Below are 24067 nucleotides of genomic sequence, written 5' to 3'. Positions count from 1 at the left end.
AGCATCGTTGTTGACGATTGAAGGGGCCATCAAACCTTTTGGGGACGGCATAGTGGAACTCTCAATGAAAGCACCAATGTTGGTGTCAAAACCGGCGGATCTAGGGTAGGGGGTCCTGAACTGTGCGTCTAGGGTCGATGGTAATAGGAGACAGGGGACACAATGTTTTACCCAGGTTCAGGCCCTCTCTATGGAGGTAATACCCTATGTCCTGCTTGATTGATCTTGATGAATATGAGTATTACAAGAGTTGATCTACCACGAGATCGTAATGACTAAACCCTAAAAGTCTAGTCTGGCTGTGATTATCAGGATTCGCCCTATCTATGGACCTAGCCCTTCGGTTTATATAGACACGAGAGGGATCTAGGGTTACACAAGGTCGTTACAAAGAAAGGAATCTTTATAGTTGGTCGCCAAGCTTGCCTTCCACGCCAAGGAGAGTCCTATCCGGACACGGGTGGAGTCTGCGGTCTTCGTATCCTTACGGCCCATCAGTCCGGCCCACATCAATAGACCGGACACCCGAGGACCCCTTAGTCCAGGACTCCCTCAAGTGTCTCCTTGAAAGAAAAACCATAGGAATTTTAGTTTCCACTTGTCCTCCTTTTCAAATTCCTGTTCATGAAGCACAAGACTAAGAGATAGTAGCATAATAGCATTATAACCGTACATTTTCTTGTGGTTTGACTTAATCTCACCATGCTTCTTTGAATCGTGTGATCTTCCAATTCTTGTGAACCAAACACTCAGATTGGCAGAAATCATGTGTTTTAAAATTCTCTGTTTTGCATGTGCATTCCTATCCTATTCCTGTCTATTTCCTATCCCTGCATTGTTAGAATCCTCAAATTCACAAGCCCTTACACAATTACTTCTGTTTCAGATATGTGTCAAAGAAAACCGTGTGTGGTTTGTCCTGCTCCTGCTGCGTTGTGTTCCACCCCAGCTGCTCCAACGACGGAAGGGTTCACCACAGCATGGATCCGCTCTCCAAACTGTCTTTTTCCACCTCAGATCTTCTTCCCCGCCACTGGCAGCCACGACAACTGCATTACCATCATCAACTAAGCAGATGACCTTGAGGACTACACGGGTCCGCAAGAGAGGTCGCACTCTTCCGTGTTTGCTTACGTTATGCATCACTTAATATGATGACATGCTACTTTATCGTCGTGTTCGCCTATTCGACTCTGAGTTAGGTCCAAACTAATGCTGAAACATGAGTTTTAAAATGGTTGTGGGGTACATATTGGGGTAGCAAACAGTACTATATGTCTACTATCTATCTACTATCTGGTTAATCTTGGGTGCCTACTATGAGTTTCATGTTGGGTGCAAACAAACATTAAAGGAGCCATTAACTGTATTTTTTAAGTAAAGCTATTATCTGCCTGCTATCATTGGTTTTGGGTCTATCCATAGTTTGCTACCAGCACTCTGGATTTGTGCATGCACTCCTTACATAACCTCACTATGTTTTATTCCTATGCATGTCAGTTATTGTACACAATGGAACCGAACATGTAGAGCAAAAGAGACGAGCCTTGCATGGCAATAAAATTTCATACAGACGTCGCTCCATGGTGGGTGCAAAGGAAGCCCCCCCCTCCACCCATTTCGGATTGTAATCAAGAGGAAGATAACTGTTCTGAGGGGGATTCAGAAGGAGAAGACCACTCCTATTTACCCCCTGAGGTCTTCGCTCTAACTTGGCATGCTGATGTTGGTAATATCATGCATATGGTTCCTTGCATTGCTTACTTTATACATCAAATATGTCATCTTCTTAGTTTAGACATGCTTTGTGTGAATGCCATCTGTTTAGTTTCTTTATCGTATATGTGAATCATGTAATGCCATCTTGTTTAGCCAGGTATCATATATGTGAATTTTTCAATGCCACCCTAGTTAGCCAGACATCTTATATGTAAATTATATCATGCCATCATTTTTTATTACGTGTTAAATTAGTCAACAATTTTAGTACATTCAATTACTCTTCATGTGCATCAGCCATTCAGCACGGTCATGGAAAAATCTGGAGTGGAAACAAGGTCTTCAGAACAGACAATGATGTCTGACGAAGCGCATGTCTTGCTGGTTACGGATAGCTCCTCAGAGGAGGATTCAGAGACAGATGACCAGTCCTATCCCCCCCCCCCCAAGGTGCATGCTCCAACTTGGCAGGGTTATGTTGCTCAAATCGTGCATATGGTATCTTGCATTGCTATGTCATTTGCGTAGTTTAGACATGCTTTGTGTGAATGCTACCTATTTAGTGTCTAATTACCATATATGTGAATTATGCAATGCCATCTTGTTGCAAGACATCATATATGTGAATTATGCAATGCTATCTTGTTGCAAGGCATTATATATGTGAATTGGGAAATGCCATGCAGTTTAGCCAAACGTCATATATGTGAATTATACCATGTCGTCTTTTTTTGTATTTCTCGTTGCATTTGTCGACAATGTTTGTATATTCAACTGCTCTTCCTATGCATCAGCCATTTGAATTGGTGATGGAGAAATCTGGAGTGAAAACAAGGTCTTCAGAGCAGACAATGCTACCTGCTGAAGTAGATATCTTGCTGGTTATAGATAGCTCTTCGGAGGAGGATTCAGAGGCAGATGACCAGTCCTATTATCCCCCTGAGGTGTATGCTCAAACTTGGCAGAGTTACATTACTCATATCATGCATATGTTGTATTGCAATGCTTAGTTTTTACATCATATACACAATATTGAATGCCATCTCCTTAGTTGACACATCATATATGCGATTGCCCTCTGCTCACTTGCTTAGTATATAAATCATATATTTGAATTATATCATGCCATAATGTTTACATAGACAGCATGTATCTGAATTATGGCATGCCAGCCCATTTTCTAAAGACATAATATAGTTATATCATCTCATCCTATTTGCATAGCCATCATATTTTGAATTATGTCATTCTATCCGTGAATTATATCATGACATCATGTTTCCATCGACGTCATGTTTGTGATTTATGGCATGCCAACCACTTTAATAGACACATAGTATAGTTATATCATGTCATCGTGTTTACATAGTCATCATATTTTGAAGTATGTCATTCTATCATGTTTAGTTAGCCATCATACATGTGAAATTGTGTCATGTTATCCTGTTTAATTAGCCATCATATATGTGAAACTATGTCCTGCTATTCTGTTTGGTTAGACAACATAAATGTGAATTATTTCATGCCCTGTTTTCCTCCCTACTGTCCATTGCACATGTCTATCTTACAATGTATGTACATTCAATTACTTTTCTTGTTTATCATCCATTTCAATTAGAGGGGGTGATGGCAGTATCTGTGGGAGTAAAAACACGGTCTTCAGAAAAGATCGTGCTACCTGTCGATGCAGATAGAACCACGGTTGTACTTGCCCAAGAACCAGCCCCACCACACATAACCCAGACTCACGCAGATTGTACTCCTACCCATTTGGACAGAGAACCAGCTACACCCCTTCTAACTCCAACCCCAACATATAGTAACCTAGTTCTAGTTGACACGGCACTGTCTCCACTATAGAGCACCCAAACACGATCAATTAGTAAGGCAACTGCAGTGCCCAAAGCACGAGGACCACCACTCCGAACCCCAAGTCAACGCTTAAAGCAGAAGAAGAACTGTTCTCAGGTCAGGTTCCGTATCTATGGTTCGTACTACTTTGCTCTTGCATCACTGTATTTACTAATACCAACTAATTTCAAATTTGAAGGATGCAATTGAAACTCCAATGGCGCAACAAGTATGTTTTAAACCTGTTTCTTTAACGTGTTTGCTGTTGTAACTTGCTCTATGTTGATTTCAGTTTCAATTGAATAAACAGTTATGTTCTCATCCCATGCACATTACAAGTGTTGTTATTGTTGTGTAGTTTCCCACACTTATCCTCTGTCTATGCTGCTTTGTATTAAATAGATATGATTCGAACTATCTCTATCTTGATTTGGCAACATAAACTAGAATGATATAGACCATACAGTGACCATACTACATAGATATTTGTTTGTTTCGTGTTGTTATCCTGTCCACCTTACTACTGAACTGGTTTACCAAAATGAGTTTCATATACAACATGGTAAACCTGTGATGTGTTTGTTTGTTTCTCTTTTATAACATGGATAAAATATTGGAGAACAGTACCCCGTTATGCAATGGTAAAGGAAGTAATGCAGATAAGGTTCAAGATAGTGAGACATCCCTGTTGGTCTCCAAGAAAGCTGATAACAACTATACTGAAGACACTGAGACAACCCCAAAGTCCTGTCTTGATGTAGTGTCCGAGTTACTCGCTACTACTGCTGGCACCAGCTCTTCGAACTCGCTGCCCGAATCAATCCGGCTTCTTGAGTCTCAACTTCAAGTTGAAAGACATCGATCAGATGTTATGTGACAGGAAGCCGAAGGACTGAGGAAGTCCCTGCAGAATTCAGATGCATACTTTCTGGTGCAACAGCATGTGCTGGAGGATTTAAGCACCAAACAAGAGAAAGTTAATATGCTTGTTAAGGATCGTGCCAGCATTATGGGTACCCAGGATATTATTTCTTGAGCTCTTCTGAAGTGGATTCAGTTCTGTACTTGTTTTGCTGCGGCGTTGTAACACCCCAAAAATTTGGATTTGGTTTTTATCAAATTCTTTATTTAAGTGGAAGGTGGTCATTTAAAAAAAATTCTAAGCGACTCTCCTTCTCAAAATTTTCATTTGTGACAAGTATTTTTTTATGGGTTCTTCCAAATCTTGATCTTTGGTCTTAAGGGTTTTTCATCTTATGTTGGCTCAATGCAAATAACTTTGGAGGGTTTTTACAAATCATTTCCATTAAAAAGAATTCCTATAAAATTATGGATTATTTCTTTCCATTTAAAAAATTTCTCTTTTGCCATGGCCTATGTAGAATATTTTTCTTCCAAAACCCACCTCCCCACTCTGGATCAAGCCAAGCATCCTATTCCAGGAAGTCTCAACCTCTTTTAAATTTTATTTCTATTTATTTGATCCTCAAGATCATTTCTTGTCATTTATTTGGACTATGGTGGTTTACAAAGGAACTACCAAATTTCCTTTGAATCTTGATCCCAAATAAACTATTCTGGCTAGTCCTTAGTACCCTTAACCTAGATCCATCAAGATCTGCTAGTCCACAGTTCAAATTTTTCAAAATTTGCTTGCTGCAAGTTTGGACCAGATTTGCCATTTTTGGTGAAATTCATTCTTTTCTTTTTCCTAAAATTCTGAGATAATTTAGGCAGTCTCCAGATGCATCAAGATATCACCTCACCAAGTCTCAGCTCAAGAAAAATCTTCCACGTGCTCAAATCATTTCGTCAAAAAGTTGGTGTGCACTGTTTCTGTTCAAATTCAGATTTCAGAGTTTCAGTTTCAGAGACAGTGTCATTTTCGTCAGTCCGCGGCGTCAATCTCGCCAGTGCACGCGTTGGCGCCTTGCTCCCTGCTACTCCTTCTTATCCAGTGTGCCGCACGGTCGTTTGGACGGGCGCAAGCATCGGTGGCGATGTGTCTTGCAAGCGCCGGCGTCTTCCGCAGTGGCAGAACCGCCCGTGGCAGTCAGCAGGGACCAGCCCTGCCATACGGCGCCGTCCAGCACCGCCCACACCACCAGGAGCCTCCGTGTGGCCGTCCTTTCCCCCTGTGCGTGCTGCAGAGCCGTCGCCGTGGCCTGAGAGGCGCAGAGCGCGCTCTCAACCGCCGACGAGCCCGTGAGGCCGTTCCGTCGAAACCACGGGAGCAGATCAAATCCGACCAAGGTTAGCCATTGGATGGTGCCAGTGGACCAATCCGCAGCTGCCCAGTCACCTAAACCGCCTGCCCGAGCACTGCCTCGCCGTAATCACTCGCCGGAGTAACCCCATTCTCAGAAACCACCTCGGGCCGGCTATAAATGGAGGCCCCGAGCTCGTTCTCGACCCAGCACCTCCCCTCCTCGCCTCAGAACCTCGCCACGCTCATCAGAAGGCCTCGGGAGAGCCTTCTTCTCCGACTCCGGCCGCCCTGATCCGCTTCGGGCTCCAGCAAAATTTTCTCTAGTGAAGGCACCCCCGCCTCCCAGACTGTGCCAGCAGCCTCCTAGTGCACCCACTCTTCTAACCCGAGCCCCAATCTGATGTTTGCAACCCTCCTCGGCGAGATCCATCACCGCCCGAACCACCATCCGCCGGAGTGGAGGCCGTCGTCGATGTGGTGCTCGCCGACGACCAACTCCACCACCCATAGACGTGGGAGAGCTCCATGAGTCTGTAGTTACCATCCCCTCCCCCTACCTCGCCATGGATCAACGCCGGCGACCACCGCAAGCCTCGGGCGCTAGTGGACTCCGTTTTGAGTTTTAAACCTGGCGGGTGGGACCCCCTCGTCATCCTCTCCTCTCTTATTCGAAGCGTTATCTGAAAACGCCTTTGGGCAAAGAACGTTTTTCTTTTGGGTTGGCGTATTTCTAACCGAAGCGTTTTCTGTTTTTCTAAACTAGCCCCTGAAAAGTTTCTATTTCATCACAGATTAGTCCCTAGACTAAAACCTTTATAACTTTTAAACAAAAGATGATTTTGAGTTGATTCTTTTTCTATCATCTTTATTTTTCCGTCTAGTTTTTTATCATATTTATTTGAAAAATATTTGGAGCAATTTTTATGCACACACGGTATTTACGTTAGTATCCGATTACTTTTATACTGTAGATACCGAAGGAGGTGACGGAACCGCAAACTTCGCTGAGTTAGACTCCAACTACTCCGAACCAGGCAAGCATGTTTGAACCTTTGATATGATGAGTGTTTTGCATGTTTGCTTGAGTAGTTTTCTCATGGCATGTTTATATAAGCAATTGTGAATGGTATATTGCATGCAAGGCAAGCTACAAGCGGACTTCGAAATATGATGTGTTCATATGATGGTGATATAACCTGATCATGTGGTGGCATGATAGGTGGTAAGCTGGTATTGTTCAAGAATGCCAGTCTTATGTCAACCATTTAACTCCAGTATTAATGTGGACCAAGTCATGTCCCGCTCGTCCCTTTTTTGTGCCGCCACATGTCTTCTGCAAAGAATGCGGTCTAGTCAGTTGCTAACCTCTTTCCTTGTACACACCAAATAGAGGGGCCGTGATGAGGGTTCCATGGCCCTAGATTAAAGCCCGTCATCCGGTCAGGGGGTATGGGTGTTTCCGGTTGGGACCGAGAGGGGGGCACCCCTTAGAGCGCGCGAATATAAATTTGATCCCATGCTACTCGAGGTTGTAGCCTCCCCGTCTCAGGGTTTTTCTTGAACGTTGCCTAGGATGATCCCTGGCAGCAGAATTTGGAATGGGTGTGTACTGGTTAGATGTGTTTCTTCTAAAACACCATAAACGGAACTGGTCCTTTGTGCCTACTGAGATCCGTTGGCTGTGGGTAAAGAGTACAAACTCTGCAGAGTCAAAACCATCCGAGTAACCGTGTCCATGATCAAGGACTTTGATCAACATATCAGTGTCAGTCTCAGTGACAGTCTCCGGAGGATAAACATGAAACTGAGAGTGGTAATCCCGGCTGAAAGTTATTCCCGTGGACGGACTAACCAGTTTATTATTATGTACTGAGTATTTCTTTGGGATGATTTAAATTCATGAGCTACTTGAATTCGAATAACTAAAAATTAGCCCTTTATGTGATGTCGCCCAGACGTCCGACTGTGGCATTCTTGTTATTTAGTTTTGATATAAGCCCTTTATGTGATGTCGCTCAGACGTCCGACTGTGGCATTCCTGTTATTTTATTTTGATATAAGCCCTTAATGTGATGTCGCTTAGATGTCCGACTGTGGCATTCTTGTTATTTACTTTTGATATAAGCCATTTATGTGATGTCGCTCAGACGTCCGACTGTGGCATTCCTGTTATTTGCTTTTGATATAAGCCCTTTATGTGATGTCGCTTAGACGTCCGACTGTGGCATTCTTGTTATTTAATTTTGATATAAGCCCTTTATGTGATGTCGCTCAGACATCCGATTGTGGCAACCTCGTTATTTACTTTCATTATAAGCCCTTTTCGAGATGTCGCTTAGACGTCCGACTGTGGCATGTACTGTCATTTACATTTCAATATAAGCCCTTTATGTGGTGTTGCCTTGACGCCCGACTGTGGCATGTTAATTTATTTTTCTTTTCGAGGCGTCGCTTCATACACCTGATCGGCCTTCAGTTATTTTATTAGGATTTCGGGAGGACTACCGCCTGACTTCCTTTCATTTATCATGCAATGCAAATTTATTACCTGACTGTGCATTACTAATCTGCTCATGTGCATCATGTTTGCATTTGTTATATCTTATGTCCAAAATGTCTTGCGAGTACATTCAAAGTACTCACTTGGCTTGTTGATTTGGCTAGATGTTGATGAAGGTGATCTTATGGATGAAGAGTTCGATAGAGAGTCCGACGCCTAGAGGAGTCCCAGTCAGTCCTGTGTGATCCTGGAGTTGGTCACTTGTTTTATATACGCTTCCGCTATCCTAATAAAATCATCGAGGCTCACTCCGACGCTTGATGAGCTGTAAGATTTGGAGTCATGTCACCCACTTCACTGTGGCATACCCACCACCACTTTTATTACGAGTCAGTAGTTATGACACCATACCCCTCTGTGTCATGTCCGCCTTTATGTATAATATCGGCGTGCTTGTAATAAATTGTTGAGCAGCCTCAGCTCAACCTTGTATAATACTTCTGGATTTCTGTATCAAGAATTTGTCTACCAATAAGGAGGATTCTTCTATACTGGTCAGATATAATGGTCAGTTTTTCAATAAATGTTTTATTGGAAAACCGGTCCTGACAACCTTGGTACCAGAGCCAGGCTGACTGTAGGAAGCCACTAGGTGCGATCGCTAATCGGTTATTAGCGTAATAAGTGCTATTTTAACATTTTGCATTTGTGGCAATTTTCCATTGGTCATCATAAATTTATGAATTGACTATCTGAATTTTTGTCTACATTTGTAGATGGCTGGCAGCGACTGTGAGTCACAGGTGTTTGCCAATGTACCTGAGGGATTTATCAAGCTTCTCATCTCAATCACCAAGGTCGCGATCGGGCCATCGGCTCGTCTGGAGTTCACACTCTACCAGCACAAGCTCAGTGAAAGCGTGTCTATGCACCAGGCCGCGGTGCAATTCAAGGGAGGACGTTCCGAATCACGCTGCTTCTGATTTGTTGGAAGGGCCATGCCTACGGAGAGGCATGCCATGCAGATGGCTGCCCGTGAGGCAATAGCTCGTCTCTGGGATGCTCTTCCTTCGATGAAGACTCGTCGCTACCACTACCTCCCATGCCATGTGCCATACACTTGTCACTATGCATTTGCTTGCACTAGGGGAGAGAGAGATGAGGATATTGAGATGCTAGTTGGGTATCTCAAAGCTCATGAGGCAGCCTTTGATAACCTCGTGGACGACTTTGTGGTTGCTCGTATGGACTTCTTTCAGGGTTGTTCCGCCAACAGGAGGGAGCTCCTCCATACAGCACCACCACTGACTTACGTCTCGTCCTCAGCATCCTATGCACCTGCCATCTTAGCCACCGCTCGCCGCCTGCCTACCACTGAGGAGTTTGACCAAGTCATTGCTCCTACTCCAGTCAGTGCTGCACCACCTGCCGTGCCCGCACCAGCTCCTCAAACCAGTACTTCGCGCCTGGAGCCTATTAGTGAGGAGGAGGTTGAGTCTCCAGCATCACTGGGTCTTACCCTCCGCAGGCAGAGGGAAGTTTTTACCATCTCTGACTGAGTGTGCCAAGCAGCCGTGCGATGTACCAGCTTGTATGATATGTTTATATGTATATAGGTTTGGTGAGAAGTAGTTTGTGTGCGCATCATGTAGGAACTCGGAGAAGTGCACTAGCCTAAATAGCATGTCAGGAAGGTGTACTCACATCCTGAGTGATGTATTGTATAATTATGGCTTGCGTGTAAGATATGTACTGAGCAGTCCTTCTCCATGTGAAATCAAGTATTTTTCTTGAAAAAAAAATTGAGTTCTTAAAATTCTGCCTTTGCAAAAATTATTTATTTTTGCCCCTCGGTTTTCTCATGAATTCTGCAAAAATACCCCAGAGTGGAAAATGCCTCGTCCCTGGACTCGTTCCATGCCAAGTCCGCCGGAGAAAAATTATGGTACCCAGACCAGTAACAATTTCACACAAGGGCAGTCAAGTCAGCAAGGCAGTGAAGCAGCATTTCCTCAAATATGCCGCCTTTATGAGCAAAGCCAGCAGCAGCATCAAGAAATGATGAACCATGTTATCAATATGGGAAATCACCGTGAACCATATCAGCAGCATTCCAAATTGTCTAAACTACAAAAGACACGTCCCCCAACGTTCTCTCGCACTGATAAACCTCTTGAGGCCGATGATTGGCTTCGAGACATTGAAAGGAAGTTAATTATTGCACAATGTTCGGACCATGAGAAGGTACTTTATGCACCTCACTACCTCACTGGAGCAGCTGCATCATGGTGGGAAAATTTCCTACACATGCACCCCAATGAAAATAACATCACCTGGGAAGAATTTCAAGAAGGTTTTCGTGGGGCGCACATTCCCAGAAGCATTATGAAGATCAAGAAAAGGGAGTTTGATGACCTCAAGCAGAGAAGCATGACAGTGACTGAGTACAATAGTCAGTTTACTCAATTATCTCATTATGCCAACGAAGAGCATATGACTGAGAATAAAAAGATGGAAAAATTTCTGGACGGTTTGGCACCAGCACTTAAATGCCAGCTGGTCGTACACACCTTTCCGGATTTCAAAACACTTTTGGACAAAGCTATTACATAGGAAAATGAACGCCGCAGCTTGGAGGATTTTCACAAGCGCAAAAGGGACAAAACTACTCATGCTCGCAACAATCGAAACAAGACTGGTTTTTAGAAAATTGGAGCGAACAAATCCCCAACCAGTGCTCCACACCCGAACAAAAAATTTCATGCAAGAGACAAGGATTTTACATATCGCCCAGGCGTTACTTGCTACACTTGTGGAGAGGAAGGACACTATGCCAAACAGTGCCCAAAACCAAGAAACTCGGCCCCCAAGCTGAACAACAGTGGTAATAATTCAACACCCAAGCGTAACAACTTCAACCCCAATAACAATCACAGGAAGGGTCACTTGAACCATGTGACCAAGGAGGAAGCACAGAATGCCCCGGATATCGTACTCGGTACTTTCCCTATCAACACAATACCTACCATGGTTTTGTTTGATTCTGGAGATTCTCACTCGTTCATTTCAAAGAAATTTGCTTTGCAACATGATTTTTCGATGCTTCCCCTGGAAAAATCCATGACCATCAAGTCCCCCGGGATTAAGCAAATCACTCAGAGTTACTGCCAAGGTGTGGTTATTGAGATTGAAGGACTAAAGTTTCAGGCAAACCTCATTGTATTGGAAAATAAGGGACTGGATGTTATCCTAGGAATGGACTGGTTAACCACCAACAAGGGATTTATCAACTGCTTCAATCGGACTGTAATTCTTACTCATCATCACGGGAAGACAATAAAAGTTGCAGCTCAAGAAAGGCCAGTATCACGGCAACCAAGGTTGAACAAGGTGGACGTTTCGGAGTTAAGAAAAGTTCCAGTGGTGTGTGAGTTCCCTGACGTATTCCTCGAAGAACTACCAAGCATGCCACCAGACCGGGAAATAGAGTTCATCATTGAACTAGCACCTGGAACAACCCCCATTTACAACAAGCCCTATAGAATGGCACCCTCCGAGTTGGTAGAATTAAAGAAGCAAATAAAAGAATTACTGGACAAAGGATTTATACGGGCCAGGTCCTCACCTTGGGGTTCACCAGTACTATTTGCCAAGAAAAGGGATGGGACACTGAGATTATGTATAGACTATCGAGCACTCAACATGGTCACCGTCAAGAACAAATATCCGATGCCATGGATAAATGATTTATTTGACCAGCTCGCACAAGCCAAAGTTTTCTCAAAAATTGATTTAACATCAGGGTATCATCAATTAAAAGTACGGACAGAAGATATCCCTAAGACAGCATTCACCTCCAGATACGGATTTTATGAATTTACAGTAATGTCATTTGGACTGACAAACGCCCTCTCATATTTTGTCCACTTCATGAACAAAGTGTTTATGAAATTTATGGACAAATTTGTTGTGGTGTTCATTGATGATATTCTGCTATACTCTAAGACGCCGGAAGAACATGCTGAGCATCTCAGAATTGTACTGGGAGAATTAAGGAAACATCAATTATATGCCAAATTGAGCAAATGTGAATTTTGGTTAAGACAGGTTGGTTTTCTGGGCCACGTATTGACCCAAGAAGGTGTTGCCATGGACCCCGAAAAAGTCAAGGCCATACTTGGCTGGAAGCCACCAGCCAACGTGACAGATGTGCGAAGTTTCCTGGGGATGGCTGGATATTACCGAAGGTTTATTGAGGGGTTCTCCACCCTAGAAAAACCAATGACACAGTTACTCAAGAAGGATAAGAAATTTGTATGGACTGAAGCTTGCGAGAAAAGTTTCCAAGAGCTCAAAAGGAAATTAACAACAGCACCAGTATTAGTTGTACCAGACATACACAAAAGTTTTGAAGTATATTGTGACGCATCCCGGAAGGGCCTCGGATGCGTACTAATGCAAGAAGGCAAAGTAGTCGCATACACTTCTCGGCAACTACGAAAGCATGAAGAAAACTATCCTACTCATGACTTGGAATTAGCAGCAGTCATTCATGCACTCAAAGAGTGGAGGCACTTTTTGCTTGGAAATTGTTGTGAAATATATACGGACCATAAAAGCCTGAAATATATTTTCACACAACTAGAACTCAATTTACGGCAACGGCGCTGGTTAGAATTAGTGAAAGATTATGACGTTGGCATTCACTACCATCCAGGAAAGGCGAATTTAGTGGCAGATGCTCTTAGTCGAAACCCTAGCTCGGGCAACGACAGTCTACAAAACTTGAGACCTGAATTTCAGCAGGAGTTCGCTAAACTCAACTTGGTGATGGTCACTAAAGGCAATGTGTCAAATTTGGAAATACAGCCCACCCTAATGGAACAGATTAAGAAGGCTCGACATGGACACCCCAGCATCGAAGGCATAAAAAGAAAAGTGAGTCTCGGCAAGGCCTCAGAATTCATCATAGACGACGAGGGAATATTATGGTACGAAGACAGACTTTGCGTACCAAATATAGAGGACCTCAAACAGCAAATTCTAGCCGAAGGCCACACCGCTCCATATTCAATCCACCCTGGAGGAACCAAAATGTACAAGGATATTCAGGAAAAAAATTGGTGGCACGGTATGAAGAGGGATATAGCCACATTCATTGCATGTTGTGATTCATGTCAGCGCATTAAAGCCGAGCACCAAAAACCAGCAGGACTATTACAGCCAAACAGGATACCTGAGTGGAAATGGGACGAGATTGGAATGGATTTTATTGTCGGACTACCTCGGTCATGACACGAAAATGATGCCATATGGGTCATCATAGATAGATTAACTAAGGTGGCACATTTCATCCCAGTAAAGACAACCCACACCACTCAGAAGCTTGCCAAACTTTATCTCTCCCGTATAGTTTGTCTGCATGGAATTCCAAAGACCATAATATCCGACAGAGGCACTCAGTTCATTTCTAGATTTTGGGATCATTTACAACAAGCTTTGGGAACTCAACTAGTATTCAGTACAGCATACCACCCCTAGACTGGAGGGAAAACTGAACGTGTGAACCAAATTCTAGAGGACATGCTAAGAGCATGTGTTCTCACCTACGGAACCAGTTGGGAAGAAAGCTTGCCATATGCCGAGTTCGCATACAACAACAGTTACCAAGCCAGTCTACAAATGGCACCTTTTGAAGCATTGTACGGGCGAAGATGTCATACCCCATTAAATTGGTCAGAAACAGGAGACAGTCGTATCTTCGGCCCAGACATGCTCATGGAAGCTGAGGAGAAAGTTAGACTAATCAGGGATCGACTCAAGATAGCCCAGAGCTGACAAAAGAGTTATTACGATCAAAAACATCAGGAAGTCAGCTTTCAACTCGGTGAATATGTGTATCTACGAGTATCACCTGTGAGGGGCCTGCAACAATTCAAAGTTAAAGGAAAGCTAGCACCATGGTTTATTGGACCCTTCTATGTGGTTGCACAAAAAGGCACAGTGGCCTACCAGCTAGACCTACCCAAAGAACTGTCAGACGTCCACGACGTGTTCCATGTCTCACAGTTGAGGAAATGTGTAAGCAACCTAGAAAAGCATGTATCTCACGAGAACATTGACATGCAACCAGACCTCACCTACGCGGAACGTCCAATAAAAATATTGGAGGGATCCGAAAGGAGGACCCGTCAGAAAACAATTAAGTTTTTCAAGGTTCAGTGGAGCAATCACACCGAGGATGAAGCAACATGGGAAAGAGAAGATTTTCTTCGGACAGAGTACCCACACCTATTTGAGGATCAGCTGAAATCTCGGGGACGATGTTTTTCCTAAGGGGGTAGGTGTTGTAACACTCCAAAAAATTTCATTTGGTTTTTATCAAATTCTTTATTTAAGTGGAAGGAGGTCATTTAAAAAAAATTCTAAGGGACTCTCCTTCTCAAAATTTTCATTTGTGACAAGTATTTTTTTATGGGTTCTTCCAAATCTTGATCTTTGGTCTTAAGGGTTTTTCATCTTATGTTGGCTCAACACAAATAACTTTGGAGGGATTTTACAAATCATTTCCATTAAAAAGAATTCCTATAAAATTATGGATTACTTCTTTCCATTTAAAAAATTTCTCTTTTGCCATGGCCTATGTAGAATATTTTTCTTCCAAAACCCACCTCCCCACTCTGGATCAAGCCAAGCATCCTATTCCAGGAAGTCTCAACCTCTTTTAAATTTTATTTCTATTTATTTGATCCTCAAGATCATTTCTTGTCATTTCTTTGGACTATGGTGGTTTACAAAGGAACTACCAAATTTCCTTTGAATCTTGATCCCAAATAAACTCCTCTAGCTAGTCCTTAGTACCCTCAACCTAGATCCATCAAGATCTACTAGTCCACGGTTCAAATTTTTCAATATTTGCTTGCTACAAGTTTGGACCAGATTTGCCATTTTTGGTGAAATTCATTCTTTTCTTTTTCCTAAAATTCTGAGATAATTCAGGCAGTCTCCAGATGCATCAAGAGATCACCTCACCAAGTCTCAGCTCAAGAAAAATCTTCCACGTGCTCAAATCATTTCATCGAATAGTTGGTGTGCACTGTTTCTGTTCAAATTCAGATTTCAGAATTTCAATTTTAGAGACAGTGTCGTTTTCGTCAGTCTGCAGCGTCAATCTCGCCAGTGGACGCGTTGGCGCCTTGCTCCCTGGTCCTCCTTCTTATCCAGTGCGCCGCACGGTCGTTTGGACGGGCGCAAGCGTCGGTGGCGACGTGTCTCGCCAGCGCCGGCGTCTTCGCGGTGGCAGAACCGCCCCTGGCGGTCAGCAGGGACTAGCCCTGCCATACGGCGCCGTCCAGCACCGCCCACACCACCAGGAGCCTCCGCGTGGCCGTCCTTTCCCCCTATGCGTGCTGCAAAGCCGTCGTCGTGGCTTGAGAGGCGCAGAGCGCGCTCTCTGCCGCCGACGAGCCCGTGAGGCCGTTCCGTCAAAACCACGGGAGCTGATCAAATCCGACCAAGGTTAGCCATTGGATGGTGCCAGTGGACCAATCCGCAGCTGCCCAGTCACCTAAACCGCCTGCCCGACCACTGCCTCACCGTAATCAGTCCCGGAGTAACCCCGTTCTCGGCAACCGCCTCGGACCGGCTATAAATGGAGGCCCCGAGCTCGTTCTCGACCCAGCACCTCCCCTCCTTGCCTCAGAACCTTGCCACACTCATCAGAAGGCCTCGGGAGAGCCTTCTTCCCCGACTCCGGCCGCCCCGATCTGCTTCGGCTCCAGCAAAATTTTCTCTAGTGAAGGCACCCCGGCCTCCCAGACTGTGCCAGCAACCTCCTAGTGCACCCACTCTTCTAACCTGAGCCCCAATCTGATGTTTGTAGCCCTCCTCGGCGAGATCCATCACCGCCCGAACCACCATCCGCCGGAGTGGAGGCCGCCGTCGATGTGGTGCTCGCCGACGACCAACTCCACCACCCATAGACGTGGGAGAGCTCCGTGAGTCCCTAGGTACCATCCCCTCCCCCTACCTCGCCATGGATCAACGCCGGCGACCACCGCAAGCCTCGGGCGCCGGTGGACTCCGTTTTGAGTTTTAAACCTGACAGGTGGGACCCCCTCGTCAGCCTCTCCTCTCTTATTCGAAGCGTTGTCTGAAAACGCCTTCGGGCAAAGTACGTTTTTCTTTTGGGTTGGCGTATTTCTAACCGAAGCGTTTTCTGTGTTTCTAAACTAGCCCCTGAAAAGTTCCTGTTTCACCATAGATTAGTCCCTGGACTAAAACCTTTATAACTTTTAAACAAAAGATGATTTTGAGTTGATTCTTTTTCTATCATCTTTATTTTTCTGTCTAGTTTTTTATCATATTTATTTGAAAAATATTTGGAGCAATTTTTATGCACACATGGTATTTACGTTAGTATCCGATTTCTTTTATACCGTAGATACAGAAGGAGGTGATGGAACCGCAAACTTCGCAGAGCTAGACTCCGACTACTCTGAACCAGGCAAGCATGTTTGAACCTTTGATATGATGAGTGTTTTGCATGTTTGCTTGAGTAATTTTCTCATGGCATGTTTATATAAGCAATTGTGAATGTTATATTGCATGCAAGGCAAGCTACAAGTGGACTTCGAAATATGATGTGTTCATATGATGGTGATATAACCTAATCATGTGGTGGCATGATAGGTGGTAAGCTGGTATTGTTGAAGCATGCCAGTCTTATGTCAACCGTTTAATTCCGGTATTATCGTGGATCAAGTCATGTCCCGTTCGTCCCTTTTTTGTGCCGCCAATTGTCTTCTGCAAAGAATGCGGTCTAGTCAGTTGCTAACCTCTTTCCTTGTACACACCAAATAGAGGGGCCGTGATGAGGGTTCAATGGCCCCGGATTAAAGCCCATCATCCGATCAGGGGGCATGGGTGTTTCCGGTTGGGACCGAGAGAGGGGCACCCCTTAGAGCGCGCGAATATAAATTTGATCCCATGCTACTCGAGGTTGTAGCCTCCCCATCTCAGGGTTTTTCTTGAACGTTGCCTAGGGTGATCCCTAGCAGCAAAATGTGGAATGGGTGTGTACTGGTTAGATGTGTTTCTTCTAAAACACCGTAAACGGAACTAGTCCTTTGTGACTACTGAAATCCGTTGGCTGTGGGTAAAGAGTACAAACTCTGCAGAGTCAAAACCATCCGAATAACCATGTCCATGATCAAGGACTTTGATCAACATATCAGTGTCAGTCTCAGTGAGAGTCTCTGGAGGATAAACATGAAACTGAGAGTGGTAATCCCGGCTGAAAGTTATTCCCGTGCACGGACTAACCAGTTTATTATTATGTACTGAGTATTTCTTTGGGATGATTTAAATTCATGAGCTACTTGAATTTGAATGACGAAAAATAAGCCCTTTATGTGATGTCGCCCAGACGTCCGACTGTGGCATTCTTGTTATTTAGTTTTGATATAAGCCCTTTATGTGATGTCGCTCAGACGTCCGACTGTGGCATTCCTGTTATTTGCTTTTGATATAAGCCCTTTATGTGATGTTGCTGAGACGTCCGACTGTGGCATTCTTGTTATTTACTTTTGATATAAGCCCTTTATGTGATGTCGCTCAGACGTCCGACTGTGGCATTCCTGTTATTTGCTTTTGATATAAGCCCTTTATGTGATGTCGCTTAGACGTCCGACTGTGGCATTCTTGTTATTTACTTTTGATATAAGCCCTTTATGTGATGTCGCTCAGACGTCCGATTGTGGCAACCTTGTTATTTACTTTCATTATAAGCCCTTTTCGAGATGTCGCTTAGACGTCCGATTGTGGCACGTACTGTCATTTACATTTCAATATAAGCCCTTTATGTGGTGTCACCTTGACGCCCGACTGTGGCATGTTAATTTATTTTTCTTTTCGAGGCGTCGCTTCATACACCTGATCGGCCTTCAGTTATTTTATTAGGATTCCGGGAGGACTACCGCTTGACTTCCTTTCATTTATCATGCAATGCAAATTTATTACCTGACTGTGCATTACTAATCTGCTCATGTGCATCATGTTTGCATTTGTTATATCTTATGTCCAAACTTTCTTGCGAGTACATTCAAAGTACTCACCTGTCTTGTTGATTTGGCCAGATGTTGACGAAGGCGATCTTATGGATGAAGAGTTCGATAGCGAGTCCGACGCCTAGAGGAGTCCCAGTCAGTCCCATGCGATCCTGGAGTTGGTCACTTGTTTTATATACGCTTCCGCTACCCTAATAAAATCATCGAGCCTCACTCCGACGCTTGATGAGCTGTAAGATTTGGAGTCATGTCACCCACTTCACTGTGACATACCCACCACCACTTTTATTACGAGTCAGTAGTTATGCCACCATACCCCTCTGTGTCATATCTGCCTTTATGTATAATATCGACGTGCTTGTAATAAATTGTTGAGCAGCCTCAGCTCAACCTTGTATAATACTTCTGGATTTCTGTATCAAGAATTTGTCTACCAGTAAGGAGGATTCTTCTATACTGGTCAGATATAATGGTCAGTTTTTTAGTAAATGTTTTATTGGAAAACCGGTCCTAATAGGCGTTTATTTGCACTGGTCGCCAACTTTGACAACCAGTGTATATGATATGCAGCTTTGTTCCCTATATTTGCACTGGTGGTGAACTTTAATGCCCAGTGGATGTAGTATGTGTAATAGCCGTGATAACCTAGCGTAAGTTGCTTGCTTATTTATTTCCTTGTTGTCTTGTTTATTTGTTTGCTTGTAGTCAGTGCAGTTCTTTTTCCGCGGTTTGCTAGTGGCCGCAATAACCTATTTTTTAAAACTAGGCCACAATAACCATGGGCTACATATTTACTGTATTTACCATGGGCCTCCTACGGGCCGTAGAAACAATGGGCATTCTACGGGCCGTATGATCGATCGGCCAAACATGGGCCAATAACAGACCGCATTATGGGCCGTAAACAGGCTAGATTTGAAATCGTCCGTTCATGGGCCGACCATAACGGGCCGTCGTTAATCGGCCGTATTTGATGACGTTACGAAAATGGCCCAAAGGATTAACGGGCCGCAAATGTGCCAATTGTCACCATAGGCTGAATTTGGCCGACAAGCAGAAAAGGCCACTAACGGGTCGTAATTAACCGAATGCTGGAAATAAGCCCAAGAATAAATGGGCCCTGAGAAGGCCAAAAGATAACACGGGTTGGAAATGGCCCAATGGAATAATGGGCCGTTAATGGGTATAAAGCGGTACACTATTCATTGCGGGCCAGATTCACCACGGGTCGTTAATGGGCCAAGAGTTACAAATGGCCTCGTATGGGCCAAAAGATATCATGGGCCGTACATGGGCCGAAAGTTACACCGGGCTGGAATCATATTGGACGACCCAGATGAAGCTACTGGGCTTAATTCCGATAGGCCGTAACGGGCCATGAGTTAGCGGGTCGTAAATGGGCTATATATGAATAGGCCGTTAACAGGCTTTCCATGGGCTGGCCCGTTATGTTTTGACCAAGTCAAACGGGCCGGCCTTTTCACCGGAATGGGCCTCCGTTGGGCCGTGCCACGTGTCGGCATATCATAGGCGCCTCTTGTCCAATGAATGGATGACATCTATCCCAACAGTGAGCCAAGACGTGTTTCCTCTGGCCAATGACAATTTTACATGTGGAAAATCCTCATTTGTCCGGGCTGTTAACGGGTTATCGGATCCAAAGTCGGACCCGATAGCGTAACGGCGACCCGTTATGGTGGATGCCACATGTTGGTCACCCTTGACGAAAGTACTTCTATGACGCGCGATTTATCGTCATGGAAGTGGACATTTCCGTGATGATAATTTTGGTAATGTCATGGAACACTTCTACGAAAGCACAGGTATGACTATCTTGATTCGGTCATAAAATTGTCATGGATGTACATGCATGACAGAAAATGTGACCTATTGTGACAAACACGTATCATCACGGAAGTGTGTTTTTTTGTAGTGCTAGAAGACGGAGCGGGGAGCGGGCCGGCTTCCAGCAGCCGGCCCGTCCTTCCCCTCAGAGTCTGCACTCACCCACTACGACAAGGCGGGGCGTAGCTACAATGCCGCCTGCTACCCCCGAATCCCGGAGGGGCGTGGATACAGTGTGCGCTAACCAGGCGGCCACTTACCCGCATGGCGCGGGACTGCAGCCATGCGACTCATGACACGACCTCCGTCATCAAGGATAGAGATACAACGAAAGGCAATCAACATGGCCCGCAGGCGGTGGGCCCTACCTGTTGGTCGGATTCTCGGCAACCGGCGGGGCCCTCCGGAGGCGGGCCCCAGCAGCCGGCGGAGAACCCGGCGACCTTAGACACTGACGTCCGGGTCCTACACTCGGTCGTATTACCGTTGTACCCCTGGGGGGTTGGCCTATAAAAGCCCTAGGGCTCACCCATGCAAAGGGTTCATCCCTCATTCCACACACCCACCATAGCTAGGAGAAGAGAGGTAGCTCTACCCTTCTTCCTCCTATAGCCACATAGCTCAGGAGCAACCTTGTACACATTTGATCATAGTCAACATTGCAGGAGTAGGGGTGTTATCTCTCCGGAGAGCCCCGAGCCTAGGTACGTCTCCTGTGCTAGCGAGCTCGTGCTCACTCTCGCTTCCGGAACCCGACGACATCCTCATGGCTCCACCCACGATATGCCACCCCCTAGCATCTGACGTGAGATTATCACGACAGTTGACGCCCACCATGGGGCCATCCACGGCGTCGGCCAGAGTTGTGTTCCGTACGGGAACCACTCTTCCCTCCGGTGAGCGTGTCGCGTCTGGCTTGATCAGCCAGCCTGATGCGTTCGTTTGCGCATGCACCAGCACATCGCCTAACATGGGAGCCATCTGCCCTGCAAGCTGCCTCATCGACCTCTTCGGGAAGTTTAGCCTCTCCATGAGCTCCTTGACGCAGCAAGACGCATGCGACCGCGCGATGGAAGCCGGCAAGCAGGACAAAAACCCTCTGCCCCGCTGTGAGAATGGAGCGACCTCCCGGTCCCCTAGTGGCGGCGGCCGCGGGCAGCGGAACCCGGAGCCGCCTGCTAGCTGCAGCTAGCACACTCGCCTGACGGTTGTGAACAGCCGGCAAATTCCTCCAAGGGCGGAGGACCGGCGCCAGCAGGATGAACGTCCGCCTCCACCCACAGGGAGAGGCTGGCCTCTCCAATGCCGGTTGACCACCCGACTCCGGGGGGCTGCTTGGCCCCCGTGAAATAGTCGGCGAGAATGATGCTCCTCACCGGATCGAGCGGCTGGCTTGGTCCCTGGCACTAGAGGAGGAGGATACAGTCGTCCCGGCCTGCTTCGGCCCCCGCATCCGTGACAAGCCCTTCCCCAAAGGGTTCTCGCTCCGTAGAGACACTCCCAAGTACACTAGGGCCGTGAAGCTGGAGGACTGGCTAACTGACTATGCCACGACAGTTGGTACGTCTCCAACGTATCTATAATTTTTGATTGCTCCATTCTATATTATCTACTATTTTGGACTATAGTGGGCTTTATTTTCCACTTCTATATTATTTTTGGGACTAACCTATTAACCGGAGCCCAGCCCAGAATTGATGTTTTTTGCCTATTTCAGTGTTTCGGAGAAACAGAATATCAAACGGAGTCCAAACGGAATAAAATCTTCGGGAACGTGATTTTCTCACCGAACGTGATCCAGGAGACTTGGACCCTACTCCAGGGGGTCAAAGAGGAGGTCACGAGGGTGGGGGCGCCCCCCCCTAGGGCGCACCCCCCTGCCTCGTGGGCCCCTCGGTGCTCCACCGACGTACTCCTTCCTCCTATATATACCTACGTACCCCCAAAAATCAGAACGGGAGCCAAAAACCTAATTCCACCGCCGCAACTTTCTGTATCCAGGAGATCCAATCTTGGGGCCTATTCCGAAGCTCCGCCGGAAGAGGGCCGTCATTACGGAGGGCTTCTACATCATCATAGCCTCTCCGATGAAGTGTGAGTAGTTTACCTCAGACCTTCGGGTCCATAGTTAGTAGCTAGATGGCTTCTTCTCTCTCTTTGAATCTCAATACAAAGTTCTCCCCCTCTCTTGTGGAGATCTATTCGATGTAATCTTCTTTTTGCGGTGTGTTTGTTGAGACCGATGAATTGTGGGTTTATGATCAAGTCTATCTATGAATAATATTTGAATCTTCTCTGAATTCTTTTATGTATGATTGGTTATCTTTTCAAGTCTCTTCGAATTATCCGTTTGGTTTGGCCAACTAGATTGGTAGTTCTTGCCATGGGAGAAATGCTTAGCTTTGGGTTCGATCTTGCGGTGTCCTTTCCCAATGACAGAAGGGGCAGCAAGGCACGTATTGCATCGTTGCCATCGAGGATAACAAGATGGGGTTTATTTCATATTGCATGAATTTATCTCTCTACATCATGTCATCTTGCTTAAGGTGTTACTCTATTTTTAACTTAATACTCTAGATGCATGCTGGATAGCGGTCGATGAGTGGAGTAATAGTAGTAGATGCAGAATCGTTTCGGTCTACTTGTCACGGACGTGATGCCTATATACATGATCATGCCTAGATATTCTCATAACTATGCTTAATTCTGTCAATTGCTCAACAGTAATTTGTTCACCCACCGTAGAATACTTATGCTCTTGAGAGAAGCCACTAGTGAAACCTATGGCCCCGGGGTCTATTCTCATCATATCAATCTCCATCACTTTAATCTTGCTTTGCTTTTTTACTTTGCTTTTACTTTTTACTTTGCATATTTATACCAAAAATACCAAAAAATATTATATCTATCAGATCTCACTCTCGTAAGTGACCGTGAAGGGATTGACAACCCCTAATCGTGTTGGTTGCGAGTAGCTATCGTTTTGTGCAGGTACGAGGGACTTGAGTGTGGCCTCCTACTGGATTGATACCTTGGTTCTCAAAAACTGAGGGAAATACTTACGCTACTCTGCTGCATCATCCCTTCCTCTTCGGGGAAAACCAACGCAAGCTCAAGACATAGCAAGAAGGATTTCTGGCGCCGTTACCGGGGAGTCTACACAAAAAGTCAAGATACCAAGTACCCATCGCAATCCCTATCTCTCGCATTACATTATTTGCCATTTGCCTCTCGTTTTCCTCTACCCCACTTCACCCTTGACGTTTTATTCGCCCTCTCTCTCTATCCTCCCTCTCTATTTGCCTCTTTTGCCCGCTTGCCTTTTTGTTTGCTTGTGTGTTAGATTGCTTGTTTGTCGCGATGGCTCAACCGAGATTTGGTGATCTCCACCTCAAAAGGTTAGATGAGATCGAAACCAACGTTAGGAAGTTTATGGTTTTGCAATTTGAGCATAATAATTTCTTTAGAAACGAGCTTAAGGAACAAAAAAGGTTTATGAGTTATATGAATAAATAGCTAGATGATATGTCTAGAGAATTTGATGGTATAAGATCCCAAATTGCTCGTCTAGAAAAGATGACTGCTGAAATTTCGGATATGCAAGCCACCTTAGTCAATAAGATGGCCGCTAAACCGAATGCCTATGAAAATCAAGATGAAGATCTAAAAGTTATTGATGTGTCCCCTATTAAATCTTTATTTTTCAATATGAATCTTGATGAAACTGAATATGATCTTCCTTTACCTAGAAGGCGTTCTAAAAATTCGGAGTATTTAGATCTTAATGATGAAATTGATGAAAGTGGGATTGAAAGAAATAAAAATCTAGATGTTGCTAAACCCACTATATTGGATTTCAAGGAATTTAATTATGTA

Source organism: Triticum urartu, chromosome 2A (assembly GCF_056163025.1).
Source record: "Triticum urartu cultivar PI428250 chromosome 2A, HENAU_Tu73, whole genome shotgun sequence".
Taxonomy (NCBI): Eukaryota; Viridiplantae; Streptophyta; class Magnoliopsida; order Poales; family Poaceae; genus Triticum; species Triticum urartu.
The sequence above is the reverse complement of the archived record's forward strand: the minus strand, read 5'-3'. Positions refer to the sequence as shown.